Source organism: Somniosus microcephalus, unplaced genomic scaffold (genome assembly GCF_052327205.1).
Source record: "Somniosus microcephalus isolate GS21.2 unplaced genomic scaffold, FLI_Smic_1.0 unresolved_chr8, whole genome shotgun sequence".
NCBI lineage: Eukaryota > Metazoa > Chordata > Chondrichthyes > Squaliformes > Somniosidae > Somniosus > Somniosus microcephalus.
In genome coordinates, this window is record NW_028225186.1 from 31,123,798 (window position 1) to 31,140,445 (window position 16,648).

Sequence of the window (16,648 nt, forward strand, 5' to 3'; positions counted from 1 at the left end):
GAGGCCATTCAGCCCATCGAGCCAGTCAAACAGGAACAGGAGGAGGCCATTCAGCCCCTTGAGCCTGTCAAACAGGAACAGGAGGAGGCCATTCAGTCCCTCGAGCCCGTTACACTGGAACAGGAGGCCATTCAGCCCCTCGAGCCTGTTACACAGGAGGAGGCCATTCAGCCCCTCGAGCATGTTACACAGGAACAGGAGGAGGCCATTCAGCCCCTCGAGCATGTTGCACAGGAACAGGAGGAGGCCATTCAGCCCCTCAAGCTTGTTACACTGGAACAGGAGGCCATTCAGCCCCTCGAGCCTGTTACAATGGAACAGGAGGACATTCAGCCCCTCAAGCCTGTTACACAGGAACAGGTAGAGGCCATTCATTCCCTTGATCCTGTTACACAGGAACAGCTAATTTATTATTAATGTTTCATGTGATGTGTTTGCTCTGAAATAAATTGTTAAAAATTTTAACCTGCATTGGCCGGGAATCGGACCCGGGTCTCCCGCGTGGCAGGCGAGAATTCTACCCCTGAACCACCAATGCTGACAGTGACAATAAAACCCATTTTCCAGTAGCTACAATTTATTTTTGACTTTTGTTAAAAGAAGCGAGGACACTGCGGTAAAATAAAAAGCGAAATGCAGCAGATGCTGGATCTGAAATTGTTCATTAAATGTTGGAAACACTCCACAGGTCAGGGAACATCTGTGGACAGAAAAACACAGGGTTAACCTTTCAGGTCCATGAGCTCTCGGTAGAACTAAGATTTTGCAGCTTTGTCGGTCCCGTGTGAGTTTCCTTCCAAACTTTTTAAACTGCTCAAAAATTACGAAACTAACCTTCCCTCGAAATATAAATGGCCTGTACGGGGATCGAACCCGCGCCAATTGGCGTTATTAGCCCCACCCTCTAACCAACTGAGCTAACCGGCCCATCTGTAAGGTTCATCTATAATACCGTCCCTGTTTCTGGTCTTTGCCAGCTAAGTCACTTTGTCTTTGAAGGCTGTAAAAGAAGGACTTGCATTTCTACAGGGCTTTCACGACCTCAGGACATCCTAAAGTGCTTTACAGCCAATGAATACTTTTTGAACTGTTTTGCATCTGTGACAGGTAGATTGGTCAGGAGGAGGTCAAGTAGGTTTTCCCCTCGTGTTGGTTCCCTCACCACCTGCCGCAGGCCCAGACTGGCAGCCATATCCTTCAGGACTCGAACAACTCGGTCAGTAGTGCTGCTACCGAGCCACTCTTGGTGATGGGCATTGAGGCCCCCCACCCAGAGTACATTCTGTGCCCTTGCTGCCTTCAGTGCTTCTTCCAAGTGGTGTTCAACATGGAGGAGTATTGATTCATCAGCTGAGGGAGGGTGGTTGGTGGTAATCAGCAGGAGGTTTCCTTGCCCATGATGTTCCTGTGTAACAGGCTTGAGGGGCTGAATGGCTTCCTCCTTTTCCTGCATAACAGGCTTAACAGGCTGAATAGCCTCCTCCTGTTCCTGCATAACAGGCTCGAGGGGCTGAATGGCCTCCTCCTGTTCCTGCATAACAGGCTCGAGGTGCTGAATGGCCTCCTCCTGTTCCAGTGATACAGACTCGAGGGGCTGATTGGCCTCCTCCAGTTCCTGTATAACAGGCTTGTGGGGCTGAATGGACTCTTCCTATTTATGTGTAACAGACTCGAGGGGCTGAATGGCATCCTCCTGTTCCTGTGTAAAAGGCTTGAGGGGCTGAATGGCTTCCTCCTTTTCCTGCATAACAGGCTTAACAGGCTGAATAGCCTCCTCCTGTTCCTGCATAACAGGCTCGAGGGGCTGAATGGCCTCCTCCTGTTCCTGTATGATAGGCTCGATGGGCTGAATGGCCTCTTCCTATTTATGTGTAACAGACTCAAGGGGCTGAATGGCCTCCTCCTGTTCCTGTGTAACAGGCTTAAGGGGCTGAATGGCTTCCTCCTTTTCCTGCATAACAGGCTTAACAGGCTGAATAGCCTCCTCCTGTTCCTGCATAACAGGCTCGAGGGGCTGAATGGCCTCCTCCTGTTCCTGTATGATAGGCACGATGGGCTGTATGGCCTCTTCCTATTTATGTGTAACAGACTCAAGGGGCTGAATGGCCTCCTCCTGTTCCTGTGTAACAGGCTTGAGGGGCTGAATGGCTTCCTCCTTTTCCTGCATAACAGGCTTAACAGGCTGAATAGCCTCCTCCTGTTCCTGCATAACAGGCTCGAGGGGCTGAATGGCCTCCTCCTGTTCCAGTGATACAGGCTTGAGGGGCTGAATGGCTTCCTCCTTTTCCTGCATAACAGGCTTAACAGGCTGAATAGCCTCCTCCTGTTCCTGCATAATAGGCTCGAGGGGCTGAATGGCCTCCTCCTGTTCCTGTATGATAGATTCGATGGGCTAAATGGCCTCTTCCTGTTTATATGTAACATACCCGAGGAGCTGATTGGCCTCCTCCTGCTCCTTTACAACAGACTCGAAGGGCTGAATGGCCTCCTCCTGTTCCTGTATAACAGACTCAAGGGACTGAATGGCCTCCTCCTGTTCCTGTGTAACAGGCTCAAGGGGCTGAATGGCATCCTCCTGTGCATGTATAACAGCCTCGAGGGGCTGAATGGCCTCCTCCTGTTCATGTATAACGGGCTTGAGGGGCTGAATGGCCTCCTCCTATTCCTGTGTAACCGGCTCGAGGGGCTGAATGGCCTCCTCCTGTTCCTGTCTAACAGGCTTGAGGGGCTGAATGGCTTCCTCCTTTTCCTGTATAACACGCTCGACAGGCTGAATAGCCTCCTCTTGTTCCTGTGTAACAGACTCGTGTGTCTGAATTGTCTCCTCTTGTTCCTGTGTAACAGGCTTGAGGGGCTGAATGGCCTCCTCCTGTTACTGTGTAACAGGCTTGAGGGGCTGAATGGCATCCTCCTGTGCATGTATAACAGGCTCGAGGGGCTGAATGGCCTCCTCCTGTTCATGTATAACAGGCTTGAGGGGCTGAATGGCCTCCTCCTGTTCCCGTATAACAGACTCGTGTGTCTGAATTGCCTCCTCCTGTTCCAGTGTAGCAGGCTTGAGGGACTGAATGTCCTCCTCCTGTTCATGTGTGGCAGGTTTGAGGGGCTGAATGGCCTCCTGCTGCTCCTGTGAAACAGACTCGTGGGTCTGAATTGCCTCCTCCTGTTCCTTTATAACAGACTCGTTGGTCTGAATTGCCTTCTCCTGTTCCTTTATAACTGGATCATGGGTCTGTTTTGCCTCCTCTTCATCCTATGTAACAGCTTCGAGGGGCTGAATGGAGTTCTACTGTTCTTGTACAGATCTTGTATCGCTGAACGGCTTCCTCCTGTCCAATGCAACAGGCTCGAGGCGTTAAAGGCCTCCTCTTGTCCCTGTGCAACAGGCTCGAGGGGCTGAATGGCCTCCTCCTCTTCCTGTATAACAGGCTAAAGGGGCTGAATGGCCTCCTCCTGTTCCTGTGTAAAAGGGTCATGGGACTGAATGGTCTCCTCCTGTTCCTATGTAAAACGGCCATGGGACTGAATGGCCTCCTCCTGCTCCTGTGTAACTGACTCAGGGGTTGAGAGTACTCAGAGGGAAAGTGCCGGGGCGGTAGTTTCCCTTCTCTGAATTACCGATTTACTGCAAAATGTACCGTCAGTGGAGGAACCACCGAACCCTGACCCAAAATCCGACTCTGGTGGGACTCGAACCCACAACCTTTGAATGCCTTAATCTGTCATGCAACTAGAAGTCCAATGCGCTATCCATTGCGCAACAGAGCCAATTACATAAAGTTTTATTACAAAAGCAAAATAGTGTTGATGCTGGAAATCTTAATTATAAACAGGTGAAATGCTGGAAACACTCTGCAGGTCAGGCAGCATTCCATGTCTGTTTAAAAGGGGTCTACTTTCAGTCCCGGATCATTCTGTGTCTGTTTAATAGGGACATGCTGTCAGTCCCGGATCATTCTGTGTCTGTTTAAAAGGGACATGCTGTCAGTCCCGGTTTATTCTGTGTCTGTTTAAAAGCGGTGTGCTGTCAGTCCCGGGTCATTCTGTGTCTGTTTAAAAGGGACATGCTTTCAGTCCCGGATTATTCTGTGTCTGTTTAAAAGGGATGTGCTGTCAGTCCCGGATTATTCTGTGTCTGTTTAAAAGGGATGTACTGTCAGTCCAGGATCACTCTGTGTCTGTTTAAAAGGGATGTGCTGTCAGTCCCGGGTCATTCTGAGTCTGTTTAAAAGGGATGTGCTGTCAGCCCCGGATCATTCTGTGTCTGTTTAAAAGGGATGTGCTGTCAGTCCCGGAGTATTCTGTGTCTGTTTAAAAGGGATGTACTGTCAGTCCAGGATCACTCTGTGTCTGTTTAAAAGGGATGTGCTGTCAGTCCCGGGTCATTCTGAGTCTGTTTAAAAGGGATGTGCTGTCAGTCCTGGATCATTCTGTGTCTGTTTAAAAGGGATGTGCTGTCAGTCCCTGGTCATTCTGTATCTGTTTAAAAGGGATGTGCTGTCAGTCCCTGGTCATTCTGGGTCTGTTTAAAAGGGATGTGCTGTCAGTCCCGGATCATTCTGTGTCTGTTTAAAAGGGATGTGCTGTCTGTCCCGGATCATTCTGTGTCTGTTTAAAAGGGATGTGCTGTAAGTCCCTGGTCATTCTGTATCTGTTTAATAGGGATGTGCTGTCAGTCCCTGGTCATTCTGGGTCTGTTTAAAAGGGATGTGCTGTCAGTCCCGGATCATTCTGTGTCTGTTTAAAAGGGATGTTCTGTAAGTCCCTGGTCATTCTGTGTCTGTTTAAAAGGGATGTGCTGTCAGTCCCGGATCATTCTGTGTCTGTTTAAAAGGGATGTGCTGTCAGTCCGGATCATTCTGTGTCTGTTTAAAAGGGATGTGCAGTAGGTCCCTGGTCATTCTGTGTCTGTTTAAAAGGGATGTGCTGTCAGTCCCGGATCATTCTGTGTCTGATTAAAACGGGTGTGTCATAATATTATAGAGTCTGCCCCACAGAAACAGTCCATTTGCACGAACTGGTTTCCACACGAGGCTCCTCCTTCTCTATTTCTCCTCACCCCCCAAATAAAACTAGAATCAGTAATGGTAACCATGAAACTATCGGATTGTCGTAAAAACCCATCTGGTTCACTAATGTCTTTCAGGGAAAGAAATCTGCCGTCCTTACCTGGTCTGGCCTTTGTGTGACTCCAGTCCCATAGCAATGTGGTTGATTCTTAACTGCCCTCTGAAATGGCCTAGCAAGCCACTCAGTTGTAACAAACCGCTATGAAACAAAATAATAAAAATGAAGCTGGACGGACCACCTGGCCTGATCCATATCAGCCTCCTCCTGAGGTCCCCACCATCACAGAAGCCAGTCTTCAGCCAATTCGATTCAATCCACGTGATATCAAGAAAAGGCTGAGCACACTGGATACAGCAATGTCTCTGGGCCCTGACAACACCCCGGCTGTCATTCTGAAGACTTGTGCTCCAGCCAAGCTGTTCTCGTACTGCTACAACACTGGCATCTATCCAACAATGTGGAAGACTGCCCAGGTATGTCCTGTCCACAAAAAGCAGGACAAATCCAATCCAGCCAATTACCACCCCATCAGTCTACTCTCTACTCTCAATCATCAGCAAAGTGATGGAAGGTTTCATCCACAGTGCTGTAAAGTGGCACTTACTGACCAATAACCTGCTCATTGATGCCCGGTTTGGGTTCTGCCAAGAGCACTCGGCTCCCGACTTCTTTAAAACCTTGGTCCAACATGAACAAAGGAGCTGACCACCAACATCCTGGGGGTTACCATTGAACATAAATACTGTGACAACAAGAGAAGGTCAGAGGCTAGGCATTCTGCGTCGGGTGTCTCACCTCCTGACTCCCCAAAGCCTTTCTACCATCTACAAGGCACAAGTAAGGAGTGTGATGGAATACTCTCCAATTGCCTGGATGAGTGCAGCTCCAACAACACTCAAGAAGTTCGACACCATCTAGGACAATGCAGCCTGCTTGATTGGCACCCCATCCACCACCTTAAACATTCACTCCCTCCACCACCGGCGCACCGTGGCTGCAGTGCATACCATCTACAAGATGCACTGCAGCAACTCACCAAGGCTTCTTCAGCAGCACCTGCCAAACACGCAACCTCTTCCACCTAGAAGGACAAGCGCAGCAGGCGCATGGGAACACCCCCACCTCCAAGTTCCCCTCCAAGTCACACACCATTCTGACTTAGAAGTATATTGCCGATCCTTCATCGTCGCTGGGTCAAAATCCTGGAACTCCCTCCCTAACAGCACTGTGGGAGTACCTTCACCACACGGACTGCAGCGGTTCAAGAAGGCGGCTCACCACCACCTTCTCAAGGGGCAATTAGGGATGGGCATTTAATGCTGGCCTTGCCAGCGCACCCACATCCCATTAACGAATTAAAAAAATCATTTCAGCATATCCTTCTATTCCTTTCTCCCTTCCTCTTAAATGCATCTGTAGTAATCGCCTCAGCTACTGCATTCTCAGCACTCTTTGGCCAAAGATGTTAATCCTGAATTCCCTGCTGGATTTATCGGTGAGTATTTGTGACCTGTCTTCTCTGAGCTAGTTCCTGACTCACTCACAGTAGGAAGTATTTTCGAACTGTTAATGTGCAGTTGCGATGGCCGAGTGGTTAAGGCGTTGGGCTTGAAATCCAATGGGGTTTCCCTGAGCAGGTTCGAACCCTGCTCGCAGCGACTTTGATGCAAATTCTTTATTTTATTTCATCGGCTCCCTGTGGCGATCACTGGCCCCGAAATTGATCAGAATTCCCTCCACTGCACTTTATTACACTGATTAACCCAAAGCTGTTGTTCCAATTGGAACACTAATAATTTATCGGCATCAATTAGATATTGTGGATTTGTTGGGAACTAGCAAAGCAGCATCAAAAATACTAATTAATAAAGAGCCCTGCAGTGTTTGGTAGGGAATCACCTTCAGCTACTGAGTGGGAACACGATTTGGTTTTATAAAACTGAACACGAATTAAAAAGTGTGTAAAAAGACCGTGGCAGGACTCGAAACTGTAACTTTCTGATAGCCTCAGGATTAATATCGAAGTCAGACGCCTTATCCATTAGGCCACGCGACCAGTAGGAGTAATTTATAGATCAGCGCCATCTGTGGACATATAGACACAGGGTCAACCTTCCAGTTCCTTGAGCTCTCGGCAGAACTAAGTTTTTGTCGCTTTGCTTTAAAGTATTACAGCTCCAATCTTTTCAGCAAATAGTAATATTAAGAAACTACCCACACCATCAAAAAGTAAATGGCCCATCCGGGGATCAAACCCGCGACCTTGGCGTTATTAACACCACGCTCTAACCTACTGAGCTAACCGGTCTGCTTTAAATCTTTTTGCTGTTAAATTCAATTTATGTTGATTTTTGGTTTTTGTCAGTTGTCAGTGCTCCGGTTTCCTCCCACAGTCCAAAGATGTGCGGGTTAGGTTGATTGGCTATGATAAATTGACCCTTAGTGTTAGGGGGATTAAATACGTGGGGTTACGGGGATAGGGTGGGATATGTGTTGGTGTAGGGGTTACGGGGATCGGGTGGGATATGTGTCGGTGCAGGCTCGATGGGCCGAAATTGCCTCTATCTGCACTGTGGGGTTTCTGTGATTCTGTGACTTCGAAGGCTGTAAAAGAAAGACTCTGATTTCTACAGCACCTTTCACCTGAGGACGTCTCAAAGCGCTTTACAGGCAATGAAGTTGTACTCGCTGTTGTAATGTAGGAAAAACAGCAGCAGCCAATTTGTGCACAGCAAGCTCCCACAATGTGATAATCGATGATAACCTGTTTTAGTGATGGTGATTTGCGGATAAATATTGGCTACAGGACACCGGGGTAAACCTCACCACCCCCTGCTCTTCTTCCAATAGTGCCATGGGATTTTTTATGTCCACCCGAGAGAGCAGAGGGGGCCTCAGTTTTGGAATTGTATTCCACCACAATCTGTATCCTTATGAACTGGCATATCCCTCACCCTACCATTAGCATCAAGACAGGGGACCAACCCTGGTTCAATGAGCAGTGTAGAAGAGCATTTCAGGAGCAGCACCAGGCATACCTAAAATGAGGTGCCAACCTGATGCAGCTACAACACAGGACTACACACATGCTAAGCTATGGAAACAGCATGTGTAGACAGAGCGAAGCGATCCAACAACCAACGGATCAGATCAAAGCTCTGCAATCCGGCCACATCCAGTCGTGACTATTTTAATTTAATGTAATTTGTTCCTAGGACTTGGGCATCGCTGGCAAGGCCAGCATTAATTGCCCATCCCTAATTGCCCTTGAGAAGGTGGTAGTGAGAAGCCCTCTTGACCCACTGCAGTCAATGTGGTGAAGGTACTCCAATAGTACTGTTGGGGAGGCAATTCTAGGATTTTGACCTAGTGACGATGAAGTTATGGTGATATATTTTCATGTCGGGATGGTGTGTAACTTGGAGGGGAACCTGGAGTTGATGGTGTTCCCATGCACCTGCTGCCCTTATAAGAACATAAGAACATAAGAAATAGGAGCAGGAGTTGGCCATTTGGCCCCTCGAGCCTGCTCCACCATTCAATAAGGTCATGGCTGATCTGATCTTGGCCTCAACTCCACTTTTCTGCCTGTTCCCCCTTAACCCTTGACTCTCTGATAGTTCAACAATCTGTCTATCTCAGCCTTGAATATAATCAATGATTCAGGCTCAACAGCTCTCTGGGGTAGATAATTCCAAAGATTCACAACCCTCTGAGAGAAGAAATTCCTCCTCATCTGCGTCTTAAATGGACAAATCCTTATTCTGAAACTATGCCACCTGATTCTAGTTTCCCCCATGAGGGAAAACAGCCTCTCAGCATCTACCCTGTCAAGGCCCCTCAGAATCTGATATGTTTCAATAAGATCACCTCTCATTCTTCTAACCTCCAATGAGTATAGGCCCAACCTGCTCAACCTTTCCTCTAAGACAATCCCTTCATCCCAGGAATCAACCTAGAGAACCTTCTCTGAACTGTCTCCATTGCAAGTATATCCCTCCTTAAATAAGGAGAACAAAAATGTATGCAGTACTCTAGGCGTGGCCTCACCTGTACAGTTGTAGCAAGACTTCCCTACTTTTATACTCCAAGCCCCTTGCAATAAAGGCCAACCTTCCATTTGCCTACTTAATTACTGCATGCTAACTGTTTGTGTTTCATGTACGAGGACACCCAGATCCCTCTTAACCGCAGCATTCTGTAGTCTCTCTCCATTTTAACAATATTTTGCTTTTCTATTCCCTCCGCGGCCTCGCCCCTCCCTATCTCTGTAATGCCCTTTAGCCCCACAACTCCCTGAAAAAGCTGCGCTCCTCTAATTCTGCCCTCCTGAGCATCCCTGATTATAATCGCTCAACCTTCCTGTTGCCCTAAGCTTTGGAATTCCCTGCCTCAACCTGTCCATCTCTCTTTCCTCCTTTAAGATGCTCCTTATAACCTATCTCTTTGACCAAGCTTTTGGTCATCTGCCCTAATTTCTCCTTATATGGATTGGTGTCAAATGTTTTGTCTGAAAATACACCTGTGCAGCGCCTTGGGACGTTTTACTACGTTAATGGTGTTATGTAAATGCAAGTTGTTGTTGGTAATGGTGGTGGCGGATTCGGTGATGGTCATGCTGTTGAATGTGAAGGGGCGCTGGTTAGACTTTTGCTTGTTGGAGCTGGCCATTGCCTGGCACTTGTGTTGACTGTTGTCATGTGTGGCACACAGTGACATATGTACAGTATTTGCCGATAGGATAGTGTATGATTGATAACTGCAGGTTGTATGCTGAAAGATTAATGCAGGAAATCGTCAGCTAGAGTCTCGAAAATATAAGCTTATACACATAAACGAAACCCGACAGCTGGTTAGCTTAGTTGGTTAGAGCGTGGTGCCAAGGTCACGGGTTTGATCCCCGTACGGGCCATTTGATTTTTGGTAGAGAGGGTAGTTTCTTGATTTTGTTATTTGTTGAAAAGTTTGGATGGAAACTCACACGGGACCTGCAATACTTTGAAGGAAAGCTGGAAATCCTGAGTTATGAACTGCGGAGGTTTCCAACATTAAATGAACAATTCCAGATCCATCAGGACTTCTCGTATTTCAATCAGTGAACGGTTCACAGCCGCTGATTGGTTTGGAGTGCAAAGAATAGAACTGAAATAAATACAATCCCGGGGTTTAATCACTCATTATTAACATACCGCCAGAAACAGACCGTTCGGTCCAACCAGTCCATGCCACCGTTTATGTTCCACTCCATCCTCCTCCCGTCTTTCCTCATCTAAATCTATCAGCATAACCCTCTGTTCACTTTTCCATCATGTTCTAACCTAGCCTCCCCTTAAATGCATCTAAACTACTCGCTTCAACCACTCCCTGTGGTAGCGAGCTCCACATTCTCACCATTCTCTGGGTAAAGAAGTTTCTGCTGAATTCCCGATTGGATTTCTTGCTGACTAACCTATATTGATGGCCTCTAGTTATGCTCTTCTCCACAAGTGGAAACATTCTCTCTATATTCACTCTGTAAAAACCTTTCATAATTTTAAAGATCTCTATTAGCTCACTTCTCAGCCTTCTTTTTTCAAATGAAAAGGGACCCAGCCTGTTAATCCTTTCCTGAAATGTAAACCCTCACATTTCTGGTATCTTCCTTGTAAATCTTCACTGTACCCTTGGTCTAACCAAGGTTTGGTACTGGTTTAGCATAATTTCCCTACTTTTCAATTCTATCCCTCTAGAAATAAACCGTAGTGCTTGGTTTGCTTTATATATGGCCTTGTTAACCTGTGTAACAACTTTCAGTGATTTGTGCATTTGTACTCCGAGATCCCTTTGTTCGTCTACCCCACCTAGACTTGCACCCACCAAGAAAAAAGTGACCTCCCTATTCTCCTAACATAATGAAATACGTCACACTTATCTGTGTTCAAATTCATTTGCCTATTCTATGCCCATTCTGCAAGTTTATTAATGTCCTCCTGTAACTTGTTGAAGTCCTCCTCAGTATTGACTATCCCCCCCAATTTGGTGTCATCTGCAAATTTATAAATTGTGTTTCTGATCACTAAGTCTAAATCGTTAATATAAATTGGGAACAGCAGTGGCTCCAGCTCAGATACTTGTGGAACACCACTACCCACCTTCTGCCACTGTGAATAAACTACCCGGCAGTCGGACTATCTGCCTTCTCTCCTTAAGCCAGCCAGCAATACATTCCACTACTTCTCGCCTGACTCCGGATTCTATGACCTTGTTCATCAGTCTATTATGAGGTACATTATCGAAGGCCTTCTGAAAATCCAGATAAATTACACCTACTGCATTACCATTGTCTACTCTTTCTGTTGGTTTGGAGTGCAAAGAATGAGACTGAAATGACATCGGCCATCTCCAGTTCCCTGCTCCCCTCACCCTCTCCAACCTATCTCCCTCTGAACTTGCACCACTCCGTTCTCTCCAATCCAACCCTAACATTGTTATTAAACCTGCTGAAAAAGATGGTGCTGTTGTTGTTTGGAGAACCGACCTCTACCATCCGGAGGCTGAACGGCAACTCTCTGCCAGCTCCTCTTAGCTCCCCCTGGACCATGACCCCACTACTGAACATCAAGCAATTGTTTCCAAGACTGTCACTGACCTCATCTCCTCTGGAGATCTTCCCCCCATGGCCGCCAATCTCTCAGATCCTCAACACTGCATTGCCCACTTCTACATCCTTCCCAAGATCCACAAACAGGACTGCCCTGGTTGACCAATTGTTGCAGCCTGTTCTTGCTCCACAGAACTGATTTCTTCCTATCTTCACTCTATTTTTTCTCGACTTGTCCAGTCCCTTCCCACCTACATGTGCGACTCTTCCAATACCCTCCGTATTTTAACAGTTTCCAGTTTCCTGGCCCCAAACGTCTCCTTTCCACTCTGGATGTCCATTCCCTCTACACCTCCATCCACCACCAGGACGGCCTTAAGCGGCTCCACTTCTTCCTTGAACAGAGGCCCCAACAGTCCCCATCCACCACCGCCTTTGTCCGCCTGGCTGCACTTGTTCTCTCATTGTACAACTTCTCCTTTGATTCCACTCACTTCCTCCAAATTAAAGGTGTTGCTATAGGTACCTGCATGGGCCCTAGCTATGCCTGCCTTTTTGTGGGATATGTGGAACATTCTTTGTTCAAGTCCTACTCAGGTCCCCTTCCTCACCTCTTTTTCCGGTACATCGTTGATTGTATTGGTGCCGTTTCCTGCTCTCGCCCTGAACCAGATAATTTCTTTCACTTTGCCTCCAATTTCCACCCTTCCCTCACCTTCACATGGTCCATCTCCGACTCTTCCCTTCCCTTCCTCGACTTCTCTGTCTCCATTTCTGGGGATAGGCTATCGACCAACATCCACTATAAGCCCACTGACTCCCACAGCTACCTGGACCACACTTCCTCCCACCACGCTTGCTGTAAGGGCTCATAGAAACATAGAGACATAGACGATAGGAGCAGGAGTGGGCCATTCAGCCCCTCGAGCCTGCTCCACCATTCAATGAGATCATGGCTGATCATCCAAATTCAGTACCCTGTCCCTGCCTTCTCTCCATATCCCTTGATCCCTTTAGCCTTAAGAAATATATCTTATCCTTCTTGAATATATTTAATGAATTGGCCTTCACTGACTCCTGTGGTAGAGAATTCCACAGGTTCCCCGCTCTCTGGATGAAGTAATTCCTCCTCATCTCTGTCCTAAATGGCTTACCCCTTGTCCTTAGGCTGTGACCCCTGGTTCTGGAATCCCCAGCCATTGGGAACATCCTTACTGCATCTAGTCTGTCTAGTCCTGTTAGTATTTTATAAGTATCAATGAGATCACCTCTCATTCTTCTAAACTCCAGCGAGTATAAGATCAATCGACCCAATCTCTCCTCATATGTCATTCCTGCCATCCCAGGTATCAGTCTGGTGAATCTTCACTACTCTCACTCCATGGCAAGAGCATCCTTCCTCAGATAAGGTGACCGAAACTGCACACAATGCTCAAGATGTGGTCTCACCAAGGCCCTGTACAAATGCAGCAAGACATCCTTGTTCCTGTACTCGAACCCTCTCGCTACGATGGTCAACATACCATTTGCCTTCTTAACCGCCTGCTGCACCTGCATGCTTACCTTCAGCGACTGGTGCACAAGGACACCCAGGTCTAGTTGCACTTCCCCTTCTCCCAATCTATTGATGTTCAGATAATAATCTGCCTTCCTGTTTATGCCACCAAAGTGGACAACCTCGCATTTACCCACATTATACTGCATCGGACATGCTTCTTCCCAATCACCCAACCTGTCCAAATCATACTGGAGTTTCTCGGCATCCTCCTCACAGCACACATGCCCAGCCAGCTTTGTGTCATCTGCAAACTTGGAGATATTACATCTAGTTCCCTCGCCTAGATCATTAATATATATTGTGAATAACTGGGGTCCTAGCACCGATCCCTGTGGTACCCCACTAGTCACTGCCTGCCACTCGGAAAAAGACCCGTTTATTCCAACTCTTTGCTTCCTGTCTGCCAACCAGTTATCTATCCAAGTCAGTACCTTGCCCCCAATCCCATGTGCCTTAACTTTACACGCTAATCTCTTGTGTGGGACCTTCTCAAAAGCCTTCTGAATGTCCAAATACACCACATCCACATAGCATTTCCCCCACTACCGATGTCAGGCTTACCGGTCTATAATTCCCCGCTTTCTCTCTACCACCTTTTTTGAATAGTGGGGTAACATTAGCTACCCTCCAATCCATGGGAACTGTTCCAGAGTCTATCGAATTTTGGAAGATGACCAGCAATGCATCTACTATTTCTAGGGCCACTTCCTTAAGTACACTAGGATGTAGATTATCAGTCCCTGGGGATTTATCCATTCCATTCTATTCCATTCTCCCAGTTTATCTGTCTCTGTTGCATCTGTTCTGATGAGGCCACCTTCCATAACAATGCTTCCGGTATGTCTTACATTTTCCTCAACTGAGGATCACCCTCTACCATGGTTGACATGACACTCGACCGAGTCTGTTCCATTTCCCACACTACTGCTCTCACCCTTCTGCTCACTCCCAGAAACATAATAGGGCTCCCCCCTTGTCCTCACCTTTCACCCCACCCGCCTCCACATTCAACGAATCATCCTGCGCCATTTCCACCACCTCCAGCATGATCCCACCACCAAACACATCTTCCCCTCCTCCCTTTCAGCATTTCGAAGGGACCGCTCCCTCCATGACAGCCTGGTCCACTCCTCTATCACCCCAACACCCCTTCTCCTTTGCCCCGCACCACCCCATGCAAGTGCAGCAGATTCAACACCTGCCCTTTTTACCTCCTTCCTTCCCATCGCCCAGGGCAGCAAACATTCCTTCCAGGTGAATCAGCGATTACATGCACTTCTTACAATTTAGTATACTGTATTCGCTGAATCTACATTGTGACACCAAATGGAGATTGGGTGACCGCTTTGCAGAACAGTCGGCAAGTGTGACCCAGAGCTTCTGGTCAACTGTCACTATAATTGTCTGCTCCACTCCCTCTCTGATCTCTCCTTCCTTGGCCTGTTACACTGTTACAATGAAACTCTATGTAAGCTCGAGGAACAGCACCTCATCTTTCTGTTAGGCACTTTACAGCCTTCTGGACTTAACACCGAGTTCAACAATTTCAGACTATAAATTGGCCCCTGTATTTATTTTATTTTCTTAATTGGTTCTCATGTTTCCTCACATGACAGTTGTTAATGTTTCTGCCATAATCATTCACACCTCATCTTGAGCCATCTGTTATTCGTTAGCTTGTCCTATTACCTCTGCTATTGCCTTGCACAATCATCCCTTTTGTAAGTCAATCTCTCCTGCCTTCCATTCTATCACAGACATTTCCTTTGTTCTTATCTCGACTCCACCCACCCCTGCTTAAAAATCCCTCTTCCCTAACCTTTTCCAGTTCTGACGAAGGGTTCGACCTGAAAGTTTAACTCTGTTTCGCCCTCACTCGATGCTGCCTGACCTGCTGAGTGTTTCCAGCATTCTCTGTTGTTATTGAAATGAACACAATGACGGAGTTTAATCACTCATTATTAGGATTTGTTTAGTGCACATTTGTGTGGCTGCGTGGCCTAATGGATAAGGTGTTTGACTTCAGTGTAAATTCTGATGCTATCAGAAGATTGCAGGTTCGAGTCCTGTCGTGTTTATTTTACACACTTTTTAATTCTTGATCAACTTCAGAAAACCAAACCGCTTTTCCACTCTTTTCCTTCCAAACATTGCAGGGTTCTTTATTAAATGGAATCTTTACGTGTTGTCTTATGTGCAAATTTCTCACTGATCTTTGCAAATAGCTTCAAACAAATCCACAATTTCTAATTGATAATAAATTAGTGTTTCCAATTGGAACAACAGCTTTGGGTTATTCAGTGTAATAACGTGCAGTGGAGGGAATTCTGATCAGTTTCGGGGCCAGTGATCTCCACAGTGAACCGATTAAATAAAATAAATAATTTGCTGTAGAATCGCTGCGAGCAGGGTTTGAACCTGCGTGGGGAAACCCCCATTAGAATTCCAAGTCCAACACCTTAACCACTCGGCCATCACAGCTGTGCAAATTAATCATTTCAACAGTGAAATGACCTGTGCAAACTATTAGACAACTGCCCCGCACAATATAAATGGAAGGAAGTTGTGTGACAGCTGTACAGAGGCCTGGTTAGGCCACTGTGTACAGTTATGCGCACTGCACCTTAGAAAGGATATATTGACCTTGGAGGGAGTGCGGTGCAGATTCACGCGTGTGTTACCAGGGTTCCAATGGTTAGGCTATGAGCAGAGATCACATAAACTAGGCTTGTGTACCCTGGAATATTGAAGATTAAGGGCAGAGATCATAGAAATACAGAAATTTACGCCAGAGAAGGAGGCCATTCGGCCGATCGTGTCTTTGCCGGACGAAAAAGATGTTTTGCCTAATCCCACATTCCAGCTCTGGGTGCGTAGCCCTGTAGGTTACAGCACTTCAAGTATATATCCACAGTGCTTTCTATTAATGTGATCGGTAGTGACTTCCAGATCCGCTCCACTCTCTGTGTGAAAATGGTTCTTGTCAACTCCTCTTTAATCATTTTACCAGTTACTTTAAATCTACGCCCCTGATCATTGACATTTCTGCTAAGGGAAATAGGTCCTTCCTATCCACTGTATCTTGGCCCCTAGGAATTTTATGCACCTCAATTATGTCTTCCCACCACCTCCTCTGCTCCAAAGATAACAACCCAACCCTATCCAATCTTTACTTATAGCAAAAATTTTCCAGTCCTGGCAACATCCTAGTAAATCTCCTCGGTACCCTCTCTAGTGCAATAACATCTTTCCTGTACTGTGGTGACCAAAACTGTCTGCAGTACTCTAGCTGTGGCCTAACTAGTGTTTTATACTGTTCAAGCATAAAAATCCTGTTCTTGAATTCTATGCCTTGGCTAATAGAAACATAGAAACATTGAAGATAGGAGCAGGAGTAGGCCGTTCGGCCCCTCGAGCCTGCTCCGCCATTCAATGCGATC

At 46.8% G+C, this 16,648-nt stretch overlaps 3 non-coding genes across 3 annotated transcripts; 1 reads left to right on the forward strand and 2 right to left on the reverse strand.

Annotated features, from left to right (window-relative positions):
• Nucleotides 1-3,675: 3,675 nt before the first annotated feature.
• trnar-ucu (transfer RNA arginine (anticodon UCU)) lies at nt 3,676-3,768 on the reverse strand. The gene is made up of 2 exons: nt 3,732-3,768; nt 3,676-3,711 (listed from the first exon to the last, which is right to left on the reverse strand). It is a non-coding gene; the product is annotated as a tRNA-Arg (tRNA).
• Nucleotides 3,769-6,646: 2,878 nt separating this feature from the next.
• Nucleotides 6,647-6,728, forward strand: trnas-uga (transfer RNA serine (anticodon UGA)). Its single transcript has one exon. It is a non-coding gene; the product is annotated as a tRNA-Ser (tRNA).
• An 8,877-nt stretch (nt 6,729-15,605) lies between these two features.
• Nucleotides 15,606-15,689, reverse strand: trnap-ugg (transfer RNA proline (anticodon UGG)). Its single transcript has one exon. It is a non-coding gene; the product is annotated as a tRNA-Pro (tRNA).
• Between the last annotated feature and the right edge of the window lie 959 nt (nt 15,690-16,648).